This window comes from Hyperoodon ampullatus, assembly GCF_949752795.1.
Source record: "Hyperoodon ampullatus genome assembly, chromosome: 4".
NCBI lineage: Eukaryota > Metazoa > Chordata > Mammalia > Artiodactyla > Ziphiidae > Hyperoodon > Hyperoodon ampullatus.
Genome location: NC_136917.1, coordinates 125,561,183 through 125,570,904, shown reverse-complemented (window position 1 = coordinate 125,570,904; position 9,722 = coordinate 125,561,183). Strand labels below are relative to the sequence as shown.

The window sequence follows — 9,722 nt, the reverse complement described above, 5'->3', positions numbered from 1 at the left end:
AAGATCACTAGGTCTAGAGGGAGAAAGTCTCTTCTTACAGTTCCTCTGGGAGCCAAAGAAGCTTATGTTCACAGAAACCCCAGCAAGTTTCTGCAATTCTCATTGTATCTCATTGCATAGGGTTTTATGCCCAGCCCTTCACAGTGGACAATGGGATAGGATATGTTGATTGGCTTAATCTATTTAGGATCATTGATTAGAAATGGAGGTAGGATCAATTCAAGGGAACCACATGGCCAAAAATGAGGAATAGGTAAATTCACATGGGAAGATGAAAATATTGTTGAAAGTAGAAGGGGTGAACAGAAAATAGGAAAACATATTAGGGTAATGCTAGTAACTTAAACACAAAAGCGAAAAATGGTTCAAACCCACTCTAGTGTGTAGGTGAACAGATAGGTGGGACAGCTCTCAGAGACCCAGGCTGGTAAAAACTCTGCCAACTTCAACATGTGCTTCCCTATCTGGTCCTGAATATCTTTTTTCATTGCAGCCCTCCAAAAGAGGGAAAACATGGAAAAAGGCCATGGAAGGATATTTTTAATTTTTTCCATTAACATTTAATATAAAACCAGATATGTTTATAAAGCATACATGAATAATCCCATATAACCACATGTCAGGTCAAAGAAAATCATCAAGAAACAACTTTCTTGTCTCCTCCTTATCACTGCATTTTCCCTCTGACCCAAAGGCAACCCTACTCTCGACTTCTAAGCCATAGATTAGTTTTGCCTTTTTAATGGACTTCAGATCAGTGGACATCACAGAATTTTATGGCCAGGCCTAAAGTGGTATTTGGTACTTTTGTTCAAATTCCATTAACTAGAAGTTAGTCACATAGACATACCTGCCTGTTAAGAGGGTATGTGCCCACTCAGATTGCAGTGAGCAGCTAGCTGTAGGGGAAAGCCAACAAATATCCACTGTGGCCTTCCTGAGTGTCTCTTAATCAATCCCTCCTCCAGAGACTATAGCACAATCAGGGTCCTGGGGCCAAACTGTAAGAATCCATCATCTTCCTTACAATGCCAGGGAAGAGATGACTGTAAATATTAATGTTTTAGTACTTTTGTCCATATTAAAAAATGAGTTTTTTTAAAGTAAATCCAAGCAGAATCAAGATTATCTCTACAAGATCACTCTCCTATATATTTCTGAAGAGAAGCGTAGATAGAAAAGGAGAAGGGGTTGAAAGCCAGCTAATCTGTCCTGAATCATCCAGTAGTAAGAGTCACATACGTGCATATCATTGGTTATGAATATTTAGTCAGTAGACACGGGATGGGGAATATTGCCTCAGCAATTTCCTTGATAATCATGGCCTAATTTACCTTTCAAGTGTTATGTTCACCTTTACAGTTGTAATGGACTGAATTTTGTCCCCCTCAAATTCGTATGTTGAAGTCCTCACTCCCAATGTTACTATATTTGGAAATATGGCCTTTAAAGGAAGTAATTAAGCTTAAAAGAGGTCACAAGGTTGAGGCCCTAACCCGAATGTTCTGTTCTTAAAAGAAGAGAAAGAAACACTAGAGTACCAGAGTGTGCAGGCACAGAGGAAAGCCCATGTGAGGACTCAGCAGGAAGGTGGCTGCCTGCAAGCCAGGAAGAAAGGCCTTGCCAAAAACTAATCCTGCTGGCACCTTGATCTTGGATTTCCAGCCTCCAGCACTGTGAGAAAACAGATTTCTGTTGTTTAAGCTATACTCAGTCTGTGGTTTCCTGTTACTGAAGCCCAACAGACTAATACAACAATCCTTTGGCAAGATAAGTAAAATTATTGTTTTTTTGACACATTTTCACTCACCTATGCCCCTTCTGTCCTTCCATGTGTAATTCCCTTCACTTTTCTCTTTGCTTACAGAAATCTTTCCCCATCTAACCTAAGAGTTGTCTATCTGTGAAGCTTCCTGGATCATTGCAGTTCACCAAGAGTTCACTCGACATCCCTGCTATTCTATAATCTATGCTAAACTAGCTATAATCCCATAACCCCCCATGTCTATGTTTCTGCATATAAGCCTGTCTCTCTAACCAGCCTAAGCTCTTTTAGTTCATGAACTAGGTGTCAGTTCACTAAAGAGCATTTGTTAACCACTACAGGTAAAACAGACTCATAGAAATTCCAGTTTAGTAAAGAAAGGAACATCATTTGACCTTGAAGGAGGTAGAGCCTTCATTAACAGAGGCTTTTGGCAACAATACCTGTCAGTCATACCATACTATTGTCTTATATAAGACTCAAAAACAATGCTATAAGCTATACTACTTCAGTGTGGCAGACTGTCATCTCATATACTATACCACCTCTTTTGAAATGTTTGCCAGACTAATAGAGAATATGGACCTATCATTTCTTTGCTTTGCCTTTAATGTCACTAGATTGACTTTGTAATATTAACCAACAAGTATATATTTGGGTATCAGCATTCTAAAAACTTAGCAAAACAGAATTTAAAATAGTGGCTTCCCCAGGCATAGAATGAACTTATCCCTTAGTACAGACATTTTTCCTCACTTCTTTGAAGTGTTTCATCATTTCAATGTAGTACCTACAAATATCTTTGTAACCATGTATTTTCAAGGTTCAAAAATCTAGTTCTTAACTGAGAACTCCCTATGGAAATGGTCACATGGTGGAATGGCTTTAACAGTTTAAAGCCTTTCTAACTATCTTATAGCAAAACATGCACAATGGGTTTTCAGTTTAAAGAACACTTTTCTTTAGGAAAAAAAATCCTGTGTACAATGTGGAGTTGTAGACAATGATCCTAGGCTTAACTGAAGTCATATTTTATGTTTCCCTTCAAGCCAGTTGATTTAGCTCTCTACAAGCAGAGAACTGTAAGCTGCTATGCCCTTCAGCCTAATTTTGGCAGTGTGGGCTGTAATTCTGTTGTCAGATTTACTATCAGTGATAGGATAAAGGGGACATTTGAGGAATTGCATCATATTTTTCACTTCCCAAGCCTTGTACCTACAAAGTTGCCTTTGATGGAAAAGACTCAAAGGCTCTTCATTACAAATAATAATGAAGGATATAATTGTAATGGTCTACTCAGGGAGACTTGGCTAAATAGCTGCTAGATTGTAAGTTCCTGCATTTTGAGTTGCATGGAAAATACAAGGCCAGTATTTTTCCTTTTCCTTAAAACTACATTCCAACTTTAACAGTCTTCTTGTTCATTTGAAATTTACCTATAAAAATCTTTCCTGAATCAGAAGACCACTTGCAAATAATTTTGAAGTCACATAGAGCTTCAGAGGTCCGTTAGTTCACAACTGTGCTGTTTCTATCATGCTAGTACTTTTGGCTTTCAAAATGTGGTAACCCCATTTTCTTCCCACACCAACCCTTCCAAATCCATTCAAGGCTTTCTTTGCATCTTTTTTTCTACTACTAATACCAGTTATTGTCAGAGAGTTGTTGTTCCGCTCTCTGACAATGATATTTATTTATAAGAAACAAAATATTTGTAAACAAAAAAGTTGCTATTCCTTATGCATAACCCTGAGTTTCACAGTAATTCCAAATAGCCCCAAAGATTCAGTTTTACCTGGGTGCAACACTCATGTTCTTACAAGTTGCCTCAGGACTTTGCCTATTTTACCCACATAATTGCAATTTACTCTGAAATGTTAATAGATAAATCAGTACATACCAGTTCTAGTTTAGCACATTTCGGAGTAATAATTAACTCTGCTATAGTCACTTGGAAGAAATCTTTTTCCAGGGCAATTAGTTTATATATTACTCTAGGAGCTAATGCCCCCTCTGAAACACATCTTGGCATCTTAGTTTGGCCCTTGGTTACAACCAAGCAGCCTTATTCCTTCATAACAGATGAGAACCCTGTATGCCTCAGCTGTCCCTAATTAGGTTACTCTGCATTTCTCCAAGTGGCTGATTAAACATGACTCAGCTTTTTCCAAACTTTTTTTTAAAGAAGAAAATGTTTTTATTAATTACCACATGAAATTTACATGACATCCTATTAGACTGAACTAGGATAAACAATGTTGTTATAAAATTTACATTTCTCACATCCATTTCAGAAGAAAATATTAGATATTAGGGCTCTTCTAGGTCTTATGGACAAATTTCAGTAAACCTTTTGTTTTTTAATAGTAAACAGCGATTAACATATGTTCTCAAACTGTGCTAAGAAGTAGTTAGCAAGGCAACTCTGAAATCTGTGATCACTGGCAGGATTAGGACTGTTTTGTTAAACATTAGGAAGCACATTTCTATTTTAGCTGTTACGTTAGTGCATCTTTTTCGCTGGTAAGGCAACTGCTTGCGGTGGGTACCACAATGATTAGCAAGTTTCTTAAGTAACAGATACATGATGAATCAAGACTCAAATGAGTCTCCTTTCCCAACTTTGCTCTCTTTTGGAGCAGAAACAAATAGCTTTGTCATTTGTAAATAGGGAGGTTAATAGTTTGAAATTCAGTTGCTGTAATCTAACTCACAATTTAAAAGGGGACTCGATTATTACTAGGAATGTCTTTGAAATACTTCTAGTTTTTAAAATAACCAGGCTTCTGAGTAACTTCTCAAACCTACCTTTCTATTTGGGTACGTGACTTGATAAACATAACACATTTGACCTGTATAGTAGTAATTTCTTCTATCACCTATATTTCACCCTCAATAATGGTTAGAGTTGTGGTTTCAAACAATTTCTACATACAAAGCATCATCTTTAAATAAGTTTCCTTTTCACTGAAATGAGATTCTTTTTCCCACTTACGTGCCTGTGAATGGTAATTTGAACATACACACACTTACTTAATGTGTGTGTATAAATGTATTTTTTAAGTAAATTACTTTTACTATTAGAATAAAACTAGACTACAGGGACAACTCTGTGGAGACAGTTTGTTCTTCCTTAGAGCTCCTCCTCTAGGTTGAGGAAGGCAGGTACAGTTCACTGAAGGATGTGATGAGGCTGAAGCAAGTCTTCTCATGATCTGTTAACCCCGCATTGCCAGGTCTCACCACCACAGCTACATGCACGTCAGCTTCCTCAGCAGCGCTGGCCTCTTGGGTAACGTCCATCAGAAACAAGATGTTGTTGGTTGAGCACCCAATGCTGCAATCTTTCGATAACTCTCACTCTCCACTTTGTTTCCAATCTCGGTATCAAAGTGACCGTCCACAGCTCAAGAATATCTCCCTCTGTAGAATGACCAAATAACAGTTTCTGTGCCTCTACACTCCCTGAAGAATAGATATACACCTTCATTCCCGCCTCTCTCCATTTCCTGACTGCTGGAACCACATCTTCAAAGAATTCTGCTTTCATGCTCCCAGCTTTGAATGCCGCCCTCCCCATGTGGCCCTACAGGTGTTTCAGCGCCGTGGTCTTCCGGTCCAGAGACATCTGCCAGCACACGTTAACTACCATGGCCTGGATCATCCACCCCATTCCCGGATGCTGCTGGGATCGGAACAGCCCCATCCAAGTGGGAGTCCTCTTCAGCCTGTTTCCTCAAAAGATTGACATCCTGCTGGCACTCCTCTTCTTCCCAATGTGTCTGCAGATACTCTGTAATGTTATCTTTGATGTAAGGAAATAAAATGCCCTTCACGAAAGTAATTGGGGTTGTGGTACCTTCGATATCTAACAGGATCACAGTGACTTTGGCGGGCACCGAAAGCACAACCATTTCCCCACCGGCTGCTACTACGAGAATCGGCCTACTGGTAGGGAGGGTGGAGGGCAGTGCCAGCTGCGCCCAGCAACCTGCTGGGCTTCCGACAGCCCCGAAAAGAGTCCCGGAGCGCACAACCGCGCGCGGCCTGATGCACGAGGCAGAGAGGACGCGTCGGCGCCCCTGAAAATAGAGAAACCCGCAGCACAGGGACCCTGAACTCACAAGCGGCCCGGGGCTCTGATTCTTTTTTTTTTAAAGGAAGAATCAGACCATTTTGTCAAATCCCTCAAATTGTGCTGAACAACCTCAAGGACAGATCTATTCAGGACCACTAAATAGATTTAATCAAAATTTATTAATCAATTTGAAGAATCTCAATTTATTGAAATATATACACAAAACATTTTTTTTTTCCAGTAGTTACTACCGATGGTGCTTTGAGAATTTTATCCTTCATGGTGAGCTTCATTAACAAAAGTTTAGAAACTTTCCATCACTCTGAGGGTACTTTCAGTTATTAAAACTGTTTAGTACAGATTATATTTTAATTTTGTACTGGACGCAAAGCCCTCTCATTCTGCCTACCAATACCAGTTTATTAGTCTTGCTAATAACTTTCTTACTCGTGAAACTTGGGCTGAGATGGAGGTAAATATGGTAGGATTTTCCCCCTCCTTGTTTACTATGCTTGCCTCTCTGGAGTTGTATCAAAGCAGGAACAGCCCTTGTTAAGTTGCCTGTCCTTTCTTGTAGTTGTAATTGCTATTTCCTTACGTGAGCATTGTATGTACATGGTGGTAAGGTTGTTGTTCCCTTTCCATTGGTTATCAGCTCTTACTAAGCTCATTGTCTGCACAGGTAATATATCCCTAGCATCTCACAAATGCATTTTTCACCCTGCATGAAATTCAACTTTATCTCCGGCATGAGACATGATGCTGTAATCTCAGATGCAACTCATTTTTGTCCATATTGTGGCAATTTCCAGTAGCCTCCAAGCTCATCTATTTCCAGAGTCCAACTTTGGGCCTAAGAAAAAATGTGCAGAATCTCTCAACAACCCAGAAATTGCAGAAGTAGTTCTTTTCCCCTCACTGTGTGACCATATCACCCATGCCACCTCTCATTAGAACTTTCTTTACTATCAGATTTTGGAGAAGTTCAACAAGCCCTATGGTGAGGTAACATCCTTGGTATTATGAGATATCTGGCACCCCTGTAATACAGAGTCTTGCAAAACTCAGATGTATTATCTCTATATTTCTTGCTGCATAAGAAACCATTCCAAACTCATCCCGAGCAGCAGTCATTCATTATCACTCATACAAAACTTTGTTCTGAACATGCTGCTATTTCCACTATAATTTCTGCCTGATTTGCTAACTTCCAGCAATAAAAACTGATCTCAAACAGCATTTCACAACATCCTGTTGCAAGTCACAGTGGAGATTCTTCTAGTTAGAAAAATTTCCTCTATTGAAATGATTTCTAATAAAACAGACCAAGGTTACTAGTGATACAGATAAAATGTAATTTAAGATGGTATTTCTCAAAATACTAATCTCTCATCATGTATCATTAAAGTGCCCTGTAGTCAAACACTTCTGGTACAGAGCTGATAAGCTATTTCTCCTGTGTGAAGATTAATAAACCACAAATGTGCATTTAGGTCACTAAGCAGTCTTCTAGTGAAGACACAGGGTTATACATGCTCTGCTGAATTCCTGGCACTACCATTCAGTACCTCGGAAGTGGCAAGTGCCTCGGATTCTTCATCTATGAGATAAGACCAGTAATAACTTTTGCTTCATAGGAAAATTGAGAATTAAATGATGTATATAAAACTCTAAACCTGACCGATACACTTAGTAAATGCTCACTAAATGTTAAATATGAGTATTATAAATATTTCTGAAACTTATTTGACCATGCATAACTATTTTGAAAAGTTTTGGATTAGGGATATATTTAATGAAAAACAATTGCGTGTTTGCTTTTCTTTGGCTCATTTGATGCTGGGCATTTAATATGTCACTTTCCATCCCTTGCCTTGAACTTGAGGGCATTGAGATTGCTGAGAAGTCAAGCATAACCTGCTTCATTCAAAAGCAATTTTTTTACATAAATGAAAACAGAAGTTTCTAACTTCATACTCTTAGATGGCCAATAGTTATATTAAGTAAGGCTGACAGAAGGATAGAGAAAGTAAACACTCATGACCTCAGAAAAGAATTAAGGAATAGCCACATGAAAATTGGGTGAGAGAATCTGGGAATCAGATTCATAAAAAGATGGTCCCAGAAGCAGCTAAGGAGGAGTATGGAAAAAAATGTTTATGAGGTTTCACTAACAGGGTCAGCCCAACTAACAGCTGAATTTGGGCTTCTTTTCTCCCTTCTTTGTGTATTATCCCATGGTAAACAAAAGGAAATGAGAGGTCTAGAAAGGATGAGATGGTGCTGTCTATTTATTCCAGGGTGAATATAACAGAACCTGGGTTGGAATAAACCTTAAAAGTGACAAATCCAAATTCCCCACCAGATCAAGAGTTCTCTGTCCAACATCCCTGGCAGATAGTCATTCAGACTCTAAAATATTTTCAATAACAGAGACTCACTGCTGGTTCAGGCAGACTTACAGACTACCTCTAGTTATTCACATTTTTTCTTTTTTTTTAATTAAGCCAAACTCAGCATTCAATAACCTGCCACAATCTGGTGTGCTTTTATCTTCTAAAGAAAAATAAAATAAATCTAACCCTTCTTTCAGTGGGCAATCCTTTGAAAACAGATATCATGGCTCTCAAGTTTTTTTTCTTTAGGTTTAATTTATCCAGTTTATACAGAGTCCACATGACCTTCTGGATAATCACTAATCTGAAATTCATCTAGTGGCTGCAATGTCGTTTTCAACTATCTCACTTAAATATTTTCACTGAGCATAAATGTAATGTGAATATATTCATCTTTCTTGTTTTGCACTCTATGATGAATTCTGAGTCTGCCTTCAGATATAGATAACAGATATTTATACACTAGGATTTCATCACTGGACTTGAGTCAGAAAAGAATCTGAATATAATCCTCTGAATTTGTACCAGGTAATGCCAATCTGCTGAATTTCAGATATATATTGCTGGTTCATACAATGGGAAATTAGATTTTTCTGTCTGGTTACTTAGAGTGCATGACAAATAGTCTAAGGCAGTGGTGACTGACATCATGGGAATTTTTCTGACATATTGTGAAGACCGCTGAACTTCAACTTGATTAGGAAAATCCAATAATCTGAAGGACAAGATGATTTAAAAATCAAAGCAGTCAAGTACAGTTGATCACTAGGCAAAATCAAGCAAACAAACAGAAACAAAACCATGATTTCAGTTCTGGTGCTAATCAGTCTTTGATTCAACAAAGTAAAGGACACGGTAGGTCATGTTGCCTTATCTTTCACATATTTTGAGGATCTGATTCCTTATGCTCCAACAAATAAATATCAAAAGAAATAAGAGCAAAAAAGTCTTTAGAATTACAAGAGCAAACACTCATCAACTCTACATTGACCACATTCTTGAAATGTTTTGTTTCCACTGGAAAGGGGAAAAAAACTCTTTTTAATTCAAGAAATCTATTGATAGCATGATTAGTGATTCAAAGATGAGTATTATGGATTTCAGAATTATTCAGGGGAAGCTTTTTTCTTGATTTTTTAACTGCAGGTTCAAAAGTAACAGTGACATGTTTACCAATAGAATAATACTTTCCTTCTGCAGTTCAAGGTTAATACACAGAAAAATTCACTGATTACATGAGGATAAAAGTAACAGCATTGACATTTTTCTGTATACATTCGTATGTTTTAACCAGAATCTATTTACCGTGATTGCATTGAATGTATTGCAGAAAGAAAAATACTAAAGCCATTACTAAAATCAAGCTCAGTCCCAGGTCCCATCACTCTGTAACACTTGAAAAACCACTGCTTTTTGTATCTGCTTTAGTCTTCAGGCTGCACTCAAGCTAAGCACATTTCAAAGCACTGCAAAGTACCTCACT

General features: G+C 38.1%; 1 pseudogene across 1 annotated transcript; it reads right to left on the bottom strand.

The window, feature by feature from the left end:
* Positions 1–4,912: 4,912 nt before the first annotated feature.
* On the bottom strand, positions 4,913–5,679 carry LOC307051978 (enolase-phosphatase E1-like; annotated as a pseudogene). The gene has a single exon. The product of its transcript is annotated as an enolase-phosphatase E1-like (transcript).
* Positions 5,680–9,722: the final 4,043 nt, after the last annotated feature.